This window comes from Rhinolophus hipposideros (genome assembly GCF_964194185.1).
Source record: "Rhinolophus hipposideros genome assembly, chromosome: 14".
Taxonomy (NCBI): domain Eukaryota; kingdom Metazoa; phylum Chordata; class Mammalia; order Chiroptera; family Rhinolophidae; genus Rhinolophus; species Rhinolophus hipposideros.
Window position 1 is genome coordinate 60,157,703 of NC_138060.1, and position 14,104 is coordinate 60,171,806.

At 44.9% G+C, this 14,104-nt stretch overlaps 1 protein-coding gene across 1 annotated transcript in view; it reads right to left on the bottom strand.

Moving 5' to 3' along the window:
- SCAP (SREBF chaperone) overlaps positions 1-13,233 on the bottom strand; it is a 46,122-nt gene extending 32,889 nt beyond the window's left edge. Inside the window, exon 1 of the mRNA XM_081072735.1 lies at positions 13,095-13,233. The gene's annotated coding sequence lies outside the window, so the exon portion shown is untranslated. The remainder of the gene's footprint in view (positions 1-13,094) is intronic.
- Between the last annotated feature and the right edge of the window lie 871 nt (positions 13,234-14,104).

Consider the following 14,104-nt stretch of genomic DNA (forward strand, 5'->3'; position numbering starts at 1 on the left):
TAAAGTGGTGAGAGGATGGAGAGAACAAAATCAGTGAATCTCTCCATGCTCGTGGGACCATAATCCCCATCAACAAAAGGATGTGTTTCCCATCTGGCTGCCAATGTCATTGCTGCCTCCACCAATACACAACTTCATGGGGGTCAGGGCAGGAGAAAATGGGAAAAAAAACACAAACAAAAACCAAGAGACTCTTTCTCCATCCCCACCCCTAGACCCACAGGATTCCCTTTCCTGCTCCTCAGACTAGAAGGAGAGGGCTCCCCTTGGACCTCTTCCTGTTTGACCCAGTGCCCGCTTCCAGGTTTGGGGCTACCTTTGAGCCTAGACTGGAAGGTATGCTATGGAGAGAAGAACAAAACCAGTTTCCTTCCCCATCCACCTGCTAGCACCTGTCCTTCAGGTAGTACTCAGACAGCTGATCCATGTAGGCTGCCTAGTGAGTGTAGCTGTATTCAGAGTGAAAGGTTAGAGTGTGCTTACTTATCCAGAATCAGAACCCTTAGTTTTAATGTAAAAATCTTCATAAATTCCTGATTCTTTGTCATTAAACAAACTTTCGTACTATGGCTGCTGGCATCTTTCTGTCAATCATATAATCATTCCATCGTGAGAAGTATGTAGTGCCTTGCTGTGTTTGGTAAGTTTACTACACAGGACACGTATCATTTTTACAATCTGACAAAATAAAATAAAGGCTACAGGCAAAAAATGCACAAGAGAATGGTAGGAAATATTAGTAGTGGCTGCTGGTCTTCGTGTGGTATGATGACGTGCAGAGATATTTTAAGTCAATTTTCCGTACTTTTAAATTTTTTATGAGTAATGACTTTATTATTTTAAATTTTAGTTATTGTGATACTTATCTCTTCATATGTTGTCAAGGTTTATATTTATTTTTCAATAGTTATAGAAGTCTACCATGCATTTTCTATAGGTTGATTCTAAAATTTGATAATATTTAAAAAGCATTTGGAGAATCTGATAATACAATTGCCATTTGCTGAGAAAGCCTCAGAATCCCTAGCGGGCTGACAGAATCTATTTTTCTCCTGAAGCCAGTCAGTTAAGACTGGAGGAGATGACTGCTTCTTCAAATGCAAAGACAGTAACATAAGACTTCAAGGAAATGAGAAGTTCAATGAAACATGACACCACCAAAGGAACACAATAATTTTCCAGTTACCAACCTCAAATAAATAGAGATCTGCAAACTGCCCAATAAAGAATTCAAAATAGTTGTTTTTAAAGAGGCTTACAGAAAGACAATTCAGTGAAATAGGGAATATAATACACAAACAAAACTAGAAGTTTTAAAAGAGATCATAAAAAGAACTAAATTTCTAGAGGTGAAGAATACAATGAATGAAATGAAAAATGCAACAGAGATGGCAGATTTGATCAAGCAGCACAAGAATATGTAAAGTAAAAAACAGGTCATTTGAAATGATCCAGTAAGAGGAAAACAAAGAGAAAATAATGAAAAAGAATAAAGAAAGCCTATGATGGAAGAAAGCTTATGAATGATGGAATACCCTCAAGAGAAACAATTTAAGCATTGTTGGAGACCCAGAAGAAGAAAGGGGAAAGATGGCATAAACCTTATTTAAAGAAATAATGCCTGAGACCTTCCCAAATATGGGGAGAGATTTGGACATCTAAATTCATAAAGCTCATAGGTCCCCCAAAATATTTTCTCCAAGACATACTATCATAAAACCATCTAAAATCAAACACAGAGAATCTCAAAAGCAGCAACAGAAACCACACACCCCCCCAACATACAAGGCTATCAGCGGATTTCTCAGCATAAACCTTACACTTCAGCCTAAAGTGGGATGATATATTCAAAGTGCTGCAAGAAAAGTTGCCAAGCAAGAATACTTTCCCCAGCAAAGTTATCCTTTAGAAACCAAGAAGAGATAAAGATTCTCCCAGATAAAACACAGTTAACCTGACTGTGGTAATCATTTTACAAAGTATACATATGCCAAATCATCATTTTAAATATATACAACTTTATTTGTCAATTATACTTCAATAAAGCTGAAAAAGTAAAGAGTTTTAATAAACTAATAGACAGATGCTTGGCAAATGTATAGACACTGGTTTATGTGACAGTCATGTGCCGCATACACAATGGTGACCCCACAATACACTGGAGCTGAGTTTCCCGTAAGACATGGAAGGGTATGTGGTTCGGGAGGAATTTTCCTTTCTCTGACGGGAGAGTAGCCAGGCTTGGCCGCAGAAGCCCTCTCACTCACAGCAGCTCAGTTTTGAGGGCACAGATTACGTATCAGTCAGCCACTGACCTGTTTCAGCACCGAGGAGCCTCTCCCCCAGATCTACTTTGCAGAGCACACTGCTGTAACTTCTTTGTTGAGGACCTAAGACCCTGTACAAGGACACAGGTCCACAGGAGCGACCTTAACAACATTAAGTGCCACTGCCACTTTAGTAAAAGCTTTCTGTGGTAGGCTGGAGCCAGCATGTCTCTGTACCTTGGAAATGTTTTCAGGTTATAGGGATGTAAAGCACAGAGAAGTTTTATTTCTTCCGATTCAACGCCAGAGAGAGCCCTTTGTGGCAGACAGGGTTGATGGAACCAAAAACAAATTTCCAAGGTCAAATACTGAGCCCTCACTTCCTCACCCTCTCCGTGCTCACCAGCCTCTTTTTTCTGAATACCACAAGGTTCCTTAATCTGACCGCTGCTGCAACAAGCTACAGCCAAAACCACGTCGCCATGGCAATCCCAGCTGTTCCTCCATCTCTCCACCTTGACTTCTCATTCCTACTGATGCTTAGGCCACCTTTCACTCCCTCCTGCCAGTCACTGTTCCGGGGAGCGAGGCCTTAGCCAGCCAGTTTCTCCTCAGTATTTCCACTCCATCCAGCCCACATCCCTGTTCACGGAGCAGCCCTGGCAGCTCCGATGTCCCATTTCTGACCCTGTGGGAAGGAAGCAGGGGAGGGCTGGCGGGACAGTGTTTACCGTCCACAGTAGTGTCCAGTCACGTCCAGGCCTTCACATTGGCTCACCCTCACTCACTGACTCACTCAGGGCAACTTCCAGTCCTGCAAGCTCCACTCATGGTCCCTATACAAGTGTGCCATTTCCTATCTTTTATAGCATATTTTTACTGTGCCTTCTCTATGTTTATATATGTGTAGATACAGAAATACTTGACACTGTTAATTAACTACAGTATTCAGTACAGTAACCTGCTGTACAGGTTTGTAGCTCTGGGACAACAGGCTATACCATATAGCCCAGGAGTGTAGTAGGCTGTACCATCTAGGGTTGTGCAAGCACACGATGATGTTTGCACAGTGACGAAATCGCCTAACAACACATTTCTCCGCATGTATTCCCATTGTTAAGCAATGCATGACTCTGTGTGTATATGTATGAATGTATGTATATAAGATACAGACGTCAAGTACGAATTTACATCCTTCTCAACTCCAAAGCTAAAATCAAGCCCAATGGGAACATAGTAGAAGAATTCCCACTAAAGTCAAAGGCCAAACAAGGCTATGCACTTAACCACGACCATTTACTACTTTTGTGGAGGTAGTAGCTATTACAATTTGGTAATAGAAAGAAAACATAGGTATACAAATAGAAAAGGACACACAAAATTATCATTATTTGCAGATATTATATACCTAGAGAATCCAAGAGAATCAACTGAAAACCTTTCACATTTGATACAAGAATCAGGTATGGGGCGGGCTAGGTGGCTCAGGTGGTTGGAGCACTGTGCTCCTAATGCCAAGGTCACCAGTTCGATTCCCACATGGGCCAGTGAGCTGCGCCCTCTACAGCTAAGATTGTGAACAACGGCTCTCACTGGAGCTGGGCTGCCGGGAGCAGCCAGAGGTTGGCATGAGCTGCCGTGGGCTACTGTGTGCCGCCAGGAGCGGCCGGTGGCCAGCACGAGAGCTGTCATGAGCTGCTGTGAGCGGCCAGCTGACGACTGGCGACTGACTGCCTCAGGCGGGGGGGAGCGCAAGGCTCATAATACCAGCGTGGGCCAGGAAGCTGTGTCCTACACAACTAGACTGAGAAACAACGGCTTGAACCAGAGTGGGGGGGGGAGAGGAGTTGGAAGAAAGTGGGGGAGGTGGAAGGGGGGAATATCAGGCATGGTAGTGAAAATTAATATATAGAAATCAATGCCTTCACATATATCATCAACAAGAACAGATCATGCTTCAACACACTAAAAACAAACAAAAAAAGACCTGAGAATAAACTTAACAAGAAATGCCAAGAAATCTCACAAACTGAGGGACATAAAAGAAGACTCAACAGAGAGAAAGGCATGCGATCTCCTTCGTGGGAAGACTCATTCCCAAAATGTCACTCTTCCTACCATGACCTAAAAATGTAACATAGTCCCAATAAAGACAAACAGGACCAGGATTTTTTTTTAATGTGTAGAAAAACAAAAATCGCCAGGAAAATTCTGAAGATGAAAGATGATGAATGAGAATTTACTTTACCAAATATCAAAACCTGCTATAAAGCTAGAGCAGTTAAAACAATGCAGTACTAACACATAAATACACAGATTACTATACAGACTAGGAAGTCCAAGAAGAGACCCAAATGTACATGATATGTGGCAAATGACAAAGGATATTTAAACAAGTGGGAGAAAGATGAATTGTTCAGTAAAAAGTGTTACAAGAAATGGGTGCCATTTGGGAAAATATTTAGTTAAATCCACACCTCAACCACACAACACAATGAATCAAATGGGTAAAAGATTTGAAGGTAAAAAACAACAGATAAAAAGTACTTTAAGAAACCAGAGGATAATTTGTCATACTCTTCTACTAGGGAAGATCTTCTAGGCATCACAGGAAACCCAGAAGCCTTAAAAGGCCAATCGATATGACCTAATTAAAAACCAAATTTTTTCCATGAAAAAACCATCCTAAATAAAAAGATAATGATCTGAAAAAATATAACTGCAATTCCTATCTCTGACAAAGTGCCGAGTTCCTTCGTATATAAACCATTTCTACAAAATCAATTTAAAAAAAAACAAAACCCAACAGAAAAATGGGCAAAGGGTACAAACAGCTTTCTCACAGAAAAGAAAATGGAAATGGTCCTTCAACCTATAGCACCAGGAGAGACACAAATTAAAACCCCTGCTATAATATGAGTGCTCATTCTATTACTCTTTTAACTGTCCTGTAGGTTGAACTAAGTTTTGGACAAAAACAGAGGGAGAAACTATTCTTTCACCTATCGAGTCAGCAAAGATGAAGCTGTGTGGTACAGTGGTACAGGTGAGGGTGAGGATGAGCAGGCGCTGCATACACGCCCGGAGCGGTAGTGGGCACACCCTCTAGGCAGGTGTACCTGGTGAGAACGATCCACACGGCAGAAGCATGTACTCACCAACCTCGCACTCCTGGGTCTAGTAAGTGACCACCAGATAGATGCACTTGGCCAGGAGGGACTGGCGCATGCAGAACGGTACTCAGTGTTGTCTGCACTGGAAGAGTTTAAAAACATCTGACGTGTCCATCAGTAGAACTCTGGCTCAATGCATTAAGGTACATCCTGACAATGGAATATTGTAAAAGACAGTGAGAAAGCTCTTACGTATTGATAACGAACTATTATAAACAGAGACAAAAAGCAAAGGATATAGTGTGCTACCTTCATGTAAAAGAGCTCTCTGTGTTTTTGTCTGTAGTATGCACAGAACACCCCTGCACGGACACTCAATCACTGTAACACTGGCTGCCTCTGGGGAGGGGATCTGGGGCCAGGGCTAAGACGGAAGGGAAACTTTCCTTGCCCACTCTGTTGTCCCTTTTCGCATTTTGTGCCATGTGAATGTATTACTGCACTGAAAAGCTAAAAGGAAAAAATAGTGAACAAAGCTTGCCTGTGGAAGCAGCAGCCCTCCCTTCCAGCTCTGTAACTGTGTATTTCCAGCCTGCCCTGTGTTTACTCTGACTCCCTCGGCTTCCCCTGACCAACTGGTCCCTTTCGGGAGAAGGTCACAGCTGAATCACCTTTGTGTTCCTTAGAGCACCTAGCACCTTGCCTGGGGCCGAGTGGAAAGTCACTGCAGGTCCGTTCACTGTGCTAAACTAGTCCACTGGGACAAACAATTCATCTTGGGAAGAAAGAAGATCTTTCTGAATGTTGTTTTACAGAATGGACCAATGATAAGGACAGGAAATTCTGCTTCTCTAAGCATCAAAATTAGCCAAATAAGCTGGAAGAATTTTTAGCAGACCAAGTTAACAGTACTGAAAAAAGAAAGGAATTTCAGTTAATGAATGAAAGCTGACTTCATAGAATCTGAAGCCTGAGGACACACAAGAGAATGATCAGAATAATCACTGGGATGGCACAGCAACGCCCAGACAGAAGGAAGAGCAATTTACGTTCACTGGTGGTGGTGGCCATCACAAATAACCATGTTGAGAGGCGGCCTTCTTTCTCAATGAACGTCTAGTACGTCAAAGGTTCCTTCCACAACGTCAGCTACCTACACTCTTATTCCCTCCTGACTAACAAAGGGATTGAACTGACCACTGCTATGATGTGTGCAAAGAATCTGTTTTACAGCTAGAAACAACCCAGGAGCCCAATAGGCAATCCCTGTCATTTCACAAGATAAGACCTTTGGCCCCGGGGAAGGGTGCCCTTAGCCTCAGTCCCAGCAGGTGCAGGCACCAGCCTCCTGCTCCCAGGCACACACGGGCACATCCAGGTGTGTCCACACAGGATGAAGGCCCCTTGCCTGGTTTCCTGACAGAAGTGTGGTCTCCTGGGGAGCACTAGGGTTCCTGATGCTTTACCCAAAAGTGGAGGTGTGATGAGTCTCTATTTTATTACCATCTCAAAAGCTTTTAATAGAAATGCCGTGGAAAGATGGTTCTATTCCAAACACAAAATGTGCAAAAGGGCTGTTTGTGAGGGAAAGAGTGGCAAAGAAGAGAGCCAAGAGATGGAGTTCATCTGGGGCCCTTCTCCTTGGGACAGTCTTTTCAACAAATGGTGCTGGGAAAACTAGACAGCCACATGCAAAGAGTTAGACTGGACTCTTCCCTTATGTCATATACAGAAATTAACTCAAAATGGATCAAAGACCTGAACGAAGAGCTAAAACTGTAAAACTCTTAAAAAGAAAACATAGGGGAAAAGCTTCCTGATACTGGATTTGGCAAGGATTTCTTGGATATGACACCAAAAGCACAGGCAACAACAACAAAAAATACACAAATTGGACTTCATAAAAATTAGTAGTTTTTGTACATCAAAGGGAACTACCAACAGAGTGAAAAGACAACCCACAGAATGGGAGAAAATATTTGCAAGCCATATATTTAATAAGGTATTAATAGCCAGAATATATTTAAAACTCCTAGAACTTGGCAACAAAAACACAACCTGATTCAAAAATGGACAAAGGACTTGAAAAGACATTTCTCTACAGAAGATACACAAATGGCCACTTAGCACATGAAAAGATGCCCAACATCACTAATCATCAGGGAAATACAAATCAAAATATAGGGAAATACCACTTCACAACCACTTAGGATGGCTTTATTAAACAAATGTTTTTTAAAAGGCAAAATGGAAAATAACAAGTGTTGGTAAGGATGTGGAGAAATTAGAATCCTTGTGCCCTGCTGGTGAAATGTAAAATGGTACAGCCGCTGTGGGAAAGAGTATGGCAGTTCCTCAAAAAATTAAATATAGAATTACCATGAGATACAGCAATTCTACATCAGTATATACCCAAAAGAATTGAAAAGAGGGACGAGAACAAATACTTGTACATCCATGTTCACAGCAGCATTATTCACAATGGCCAAAAGGTGGAAACAACCCAAACGTCCATCAACAGATGAATGGATAAACAAAACGTGGTATATACATACCATGGAATGTTATTCAACCTTAAAAAGGAAGGAAATTCTGACACACGCAACAACATGGACGAACCACGAGGATGTTACGATACATGAGATAAGCCAGTCACCACAAGACAAACGCTGTATGATTCCCCTCATATGAAAAACTCGTAGTCAAACTCAGAGAGATGCGAAGTAGAAATGGTGGTTGCCAGGGGCTGGGGGAAGAGGGAATGGGAGTTGGTTAATGGGGACAGTTTCAGTTTTGCAAGATGAAAAGAGATATGAAGATGGCTGGTGGTGATGGCTGGACGTTAGGAAATGTACTGAACGTCACTGAACCATATACTTAAAAATGGTTAAGATGGTAAATTTTGTTATGTGTATTTACCACAAGAAAAAAACTCAGGGGCGGCCGGTTAGCTCAGTTGGTTAGAGCGCAGTGCTCTTAACAACGAGGTTGCCGGTTCGATCCCCACATGGGCCTCTGTGAGCGGCGCCCTCCACAACTAGATTGAAACAACTTGGAGCTGAGGGGTCCTGGAAAAACACACTTAAATAAATAAAAGTTAAAAAAAATTAAACAACAAAAAAGAGTAAGTACACGTGAGAGAGTGGGGCTCAGAGGGATGCAACTGTCTACAAAATAAAAGGAAATAAGTATAGGGACAAAGATTTGACTATAAGAATATAATCACAGTAATGTTTAAAACAAGGATGAAACGTATTATGTTTTATGGTAAAATGTAAGACAAAGGGTAAAATACCTAGCCATTAAAAACAATGTTATAAGCCAGAGGTGAGGTTAATAGAGAAAGCACAAGTCAGAAGACTGAATACAAATCAGACTCTGAACTCCCCAGTGGCCAGGGCAAAGAGGGAAACATTATCCATATAGTTCACAGTGTACCTTAGACAAAATCAAAACAGTGGCTCAGAAGAGGCACAATCATTCCAAGCATTGACCCTGAAGGAAATTTCTAATTGGCTTCACAGATTTTCTTGGGGACTTTTTTTTTTTCTTAATTGGGGAAGGGGAACAGGACTTTATTGGGGAACAGTGTGTACTTCCAGGCCTTTTTTCCAAGTCAAGTTGTTGTCCTTTCAATCTTAGTTGTCGAGGGTGCGGTTCAGCTTCAGGTTGACCTTTCAGTCCTAGTTCTGGAGGGCGCAGCTCAGCTCCAGGTCCAGTTGCCATTGCTAGTTGCAGGGGGCGCAGCCCACCATCCCTTGAGGGAGTTGAAACCGGCAATGCTGTGGTTGAGAGGACGGGCTCCAACCAACTGAGCCATCCTGGAGGCAGCTCAGCTCAGCTCACTAAGATTGAACACGGCATCCCATTATAGAGAGAAAGAGAGAGCAAGAGAATGAGCAAGAAAGAAGCCTGAGGGTCCGGCCCGGTGGCGCAGGCGGTTAGAGCTCCGTGCTCCTAACTCCGAAGGCTGCGGATTCGATTCCCACATGGGTCAGTGGGCTCTCAACAAAAAAAACAAAAAAAGAGAAGCCTGAGAAGAAGCCTGATAATGGCCACACTGGGATTAGACAATTTTAACTGTGTGTGTGTGCGTGCGCACGCGCGAGCGCTTGCCTATTCATTTTTCTTCAATGTGAATGACTTGTATTAAAAGAAACTCTGATCCCTCAAGAAATGTAGAAATGTAGGACTGCTAGAAAAAAAGTAGAAATAACACTATAATTGAAAATGCAATCTTAATTATGACATCACCTAAAAATAAGAAAACTGGCTAAAAACAAGAGCCAGTCATGTACTTGGTGAAATGCTACTGTAAGATGGACTGATGCTGACGGGGGTTCAGTGTGAAGCATGGCGCTCTGGTTTGGGGTGCAGCTGTATGGACCGTGGCTCCGCAGGCCAGCAGCAGCATCTGGTCATTTGTCTGAAATTGAAATTCCTGGGCCGATCTCTGACACAGAATCAGTGACTCCACAGGTGGGGTTAAAACAAGCCCGATACATGCATTTTGATTCACGCCAGGGTTTGAGAATCACTGGTATAATGACACCTCACTTAGATAAAAATAGCTTGTCTAGTTAGGAAGATGTAGTTCTTGCTCAAAACTCATGCTGTTATTTTAATCTAAACCCTGAACAAATACTAATCTATTCCATTCTGAAATGACAAGCTGGAAGATGATAGAGATATTTTTTAAATTAGGTAGAATTCTGGAACTGCTCATTTTGAGATAAGGTACCAACTGCTGCAGTGGAATGAAATGAAGACAAATCTAGTTTGTAAAAAGTGATAAGGAATCAATGTATTTGGAATTTCAACAGATTTTAAAATACTATAATGTTGGGGAACAGCACAGATACAACTATGACAACTGTCATATTTGCGTGAACTGATTATTTCAGTCTCTCTGACTTCTAAATGAATATGCTTACAACAGAAGAGGTCCAACAACATTTTAACTTCCAAAGAGCTGTATCAGTCACTGAGCTTAACACTTAAGATTGGTGCTACATTGGAGACATAAAGGCCATTGAGACACCAGATCCTCTTTCACACTCACGACTGCAATTTCAAAATAATTTATAATTGGTTATTAATATGAAATACCATTGCGTCTGAATTATGTGGAATTACATTGAACTTCACTAGACTTCCAAGTCAGGAACAAACGGTTAGCATAGTGCCTTACATATTTTATGCATTCAGAAAATGTTAAATATCAAATTAACCAAAGGTTTTTGATTATAAACCCTCAACAAAAATTTCAGTATACAACCCCAATATGTGTATATTTATATATAAATTATACATGTACTACTGTAACACTGTATAGTGCACACTGTAAAATACATAATAAAAATGAAGTAGGGCTGATATAAACAAGATCGGTTTTAATTTTATTTTCCTGAGACCCATGCACACTCTTGAAAACACACACACACAAGCTTTGGACTCCACTGTGAAGCTTAGATGTGGCCCAGAGACGCTGGTAACATTCTCAGGAGCGCCCTTAACCACCCAAGTGGAAGCTGGCAAATGCAGTGGCCAAATTGCTGTCTGCTTCCGGCTCAGTTTCACCATCTGTCTTACGTCTGTGAGGTGGGCTTCCTCCCTTCACCCTATCACCTTTTCTGCTACCGCTCACCTGCCAGTGGGCAATGGAGAAGACTAGGAAGCCAGCAAGTAGAAGACCAGCATAAGAGCACGGACTCTTGTCTGACCAACGTAGGTTTGCACCTGTAGGTTTGCACCTGTGAATTTGGGCTCTGCCTCTAATTCACTATGTGACCCTGGGCCAGTCAGATAACATCTCTAAAACTAACAGTAAAAGGGGTGATAACAGTATCATCTCACCTGGTTATTATGGTGATATGGTTATTAAGTGAGATAAGCTATTATTAGATATTAGAGCACCTGGCACAGTACCTAGACAGCACAAGTGTTCAATAAATATTTTACCTAGTATTATTATTTCAGGTGGCAGAAGCAGTCACTCGGATTTTGTTTCATCGGCCAACTCAGGGAGGAAGCAAGTTAGAGTGGGAGCAGCTCAAGTGGGGGAGTCCCGCAGATGTGCTTTGAAGGCCTGACCCACCGTCTACAGGCTGGGTGACTCTGGGAACCCAGTTACTCCCTGAGGGGCAGTCTTCTCGTCTGTTCAATGGGAGTGATGACACAGGCCACACACGAAGTACCTGTCAGAGCCAGTAAAACGGACACTGGTGGCAAGCAAATGGCCACCAACGGTCAGGGTAGGCAAACAGCACATAAAGCTAAGTGTCATTCGAGGTCTTTGGGCCACACTCACATGCGTGCCTCCCTAAGGTCTACCACTAAACGTTAGGAAATGCATGTGAACTGAACCCACAGGTAGGGTTTGTTTCCCAGCTGGACAGTTCCTTTGCTCAACCATGGCCTCTGGCAATTCACAACCTCTATGCCTCCATTTTCTAGTCATAAAGTGGAGTAGACATTTTACCCGCCTCCCAACAGTAAGCTAGGTGATGGGGGTGGGGGGTGGCAGCGACGATAAATACACGGAGACGTCTGGAGAGGAGGTCTGTCTGCCACAACAGCAAAAGAGAGAGTGCTCAAACGCCGTATCAGTTTATAATACGTGGGATGTAATTCTTTCCATTTCAATCTATTCATTCAAAGGATAAACGTGGAGTTATATGTATACATAGTTTGTGTTTTTTACATTGTGTGCCCCGCGGGGATGCTGCAAATGTGTCAAACACTTACAACCTAAAGTGGATTTACACTTGAAAAGAGACAGGCCGTCAATCAGGCATCACGCAGAAACACCTAAACCTGCTGGGGCTGACTGGACGCCCCAGACCCTGGCTCCTTCCTTGTAAAAGCTTCAGTCTTGAGCGCAATAGCCTGGGGTGACGGCCCACCAGGAAGGACACTGCATCACAACTCAACTCCACGACACGCTTGGCCAGATGAAAGACACACACCCCAAGTTAACGTCATTTAAAAAAACCCTTGTCTACATCCTCTTTACAAGAATTATCACAAAAATCTCCGGAAATCGCGCAACCCTGACTGTCACCATAGGAGGGGGGGCAGTAAGCGGCCCAAACGAGGGGAAACTCCAGCCAGAGCCCCCCCCCCCCCCGGCTCACCGCCCCCTTCAGCCAACAGCACTGCCACCTGAACAACGTTCTGCCATTCAAACTCGTGCGGCCGTACCGTCACGATGCTGTTTGATACACTGGGGTCATAAACCCACCCAGAAGTAAACAGAGGCAACGCTCGCGGGCAAAGTTTGTCTGGGCAAAACAGAACGCGAGAAACCAAGCAACACCCAGCCAAGGAGCTCTGCGGCGCCTCTCAGTCGGGGCTTCCCACAGCGGCCGGGCAGGACGGCGTGCTGTCCCCGCACTCGGGGCAACCAGAGCCCGAAGGCAGGTTCGAGACCGCACGGCTCCCCGGGGCACAGCGGGCCGCGGGCGCCACTCACGACCCGCTCCGGCGGCGGGCAGGCAGCGGTCACCCGAGGCCGGGGCGGGGCGGGGGCGAGGCGGCCCGGCCCCCTCTCCCGCGGCGGTCCCCTCGCCCAGGCAGCCCGGCTGCTGGACAGCGCCCACGCCCGCGCGCCCGCGCCCCGGGACGCCGCCATCCCGGAACTCCCGGGGCCGCGCGGCGGGAGGCCCGCGCCGGGGCCCACGGGCTGGCGCCGTGAGGACACGCGCGGCGGTACCTGTGGCGGCAGCTGCTCCCAGCGGCGGCGGCGGCGGCGAGGGCGGGGCGCGGCGTGCGCGCTCCCAGCCCGCAGTCCGGTGCGTGGTGCCCGCCCTCGCTCCCGGCCGCCGGCCGGCGCAGCTCTCCGCCCCTTCACCTCTCACCTCCTACCTTTCCCCTCCCTCCCCACCGCCCTCCGCACGTGTTCCCCGTGGCGCGCGCACGCGCAGTCGAGCCCGGGCCCGGCTCCCGCTCGCCCCCTGGCGGACGGCAGCGCCCAACCGTGGGGAAGGGAGAGGCAGCGGCCCCGCGTGGAGCTGGGGACCGCGCCGGGGCTTTTGACAACCGGTTCCAGACAGTTATCAACAACGTGCACAAGATGCCCACGTTCCCTGTTTCATAACAGGAAAAAATTAAAAGCAGCCGACACACAACAGATGCAGATGGGTCGAATAAATTATGTCCATAAACCGAGTCTCCCTACAGCCTTTTGAAAGGAGGATTTATGAACACTGATATTGAAAGATGGTTCGAAATGAGTTGTAGAATATACTCTCATTTTTTTAAACAAGGGTCTGGGGTGAAGATTACAAACGTTGGGTTTTTTGCATTTGCTGATGGACATTTAACCATGTTCTACAAGGACTGTGTACTAGTTGTAATAGCAATAACTACCCTGCTTCCCCGAAAATAAGACCTAGACAATCAGCTCTAATGCGTCTTTTGGAGCAAAAATTAATGTAAGACCCTTAAGAGGTTGATTGTCTGGCTAGGTCTTGTTTTCGGGGAAACACAGCAGTCCTGAGCCCAGCGCTTTGCATTTGTGCTCAGCTTTGAGCTTCCTCCAAACCCTCAAGTAGGTCCTGTTTCTGGGTCTCACAAAAAGGGAAGGGGAAGCTTGGCCCGCGCAGGGGTTTGGGGAAATGGGGGGTGAGGGGGAACAGGTCCCGGCCGCCCAGCTCTGAGCCCATCTCAGGAAGCAACCCTAAGCGACCGGCCTCCGCGCGGGGAACCTTGATCATACCACTC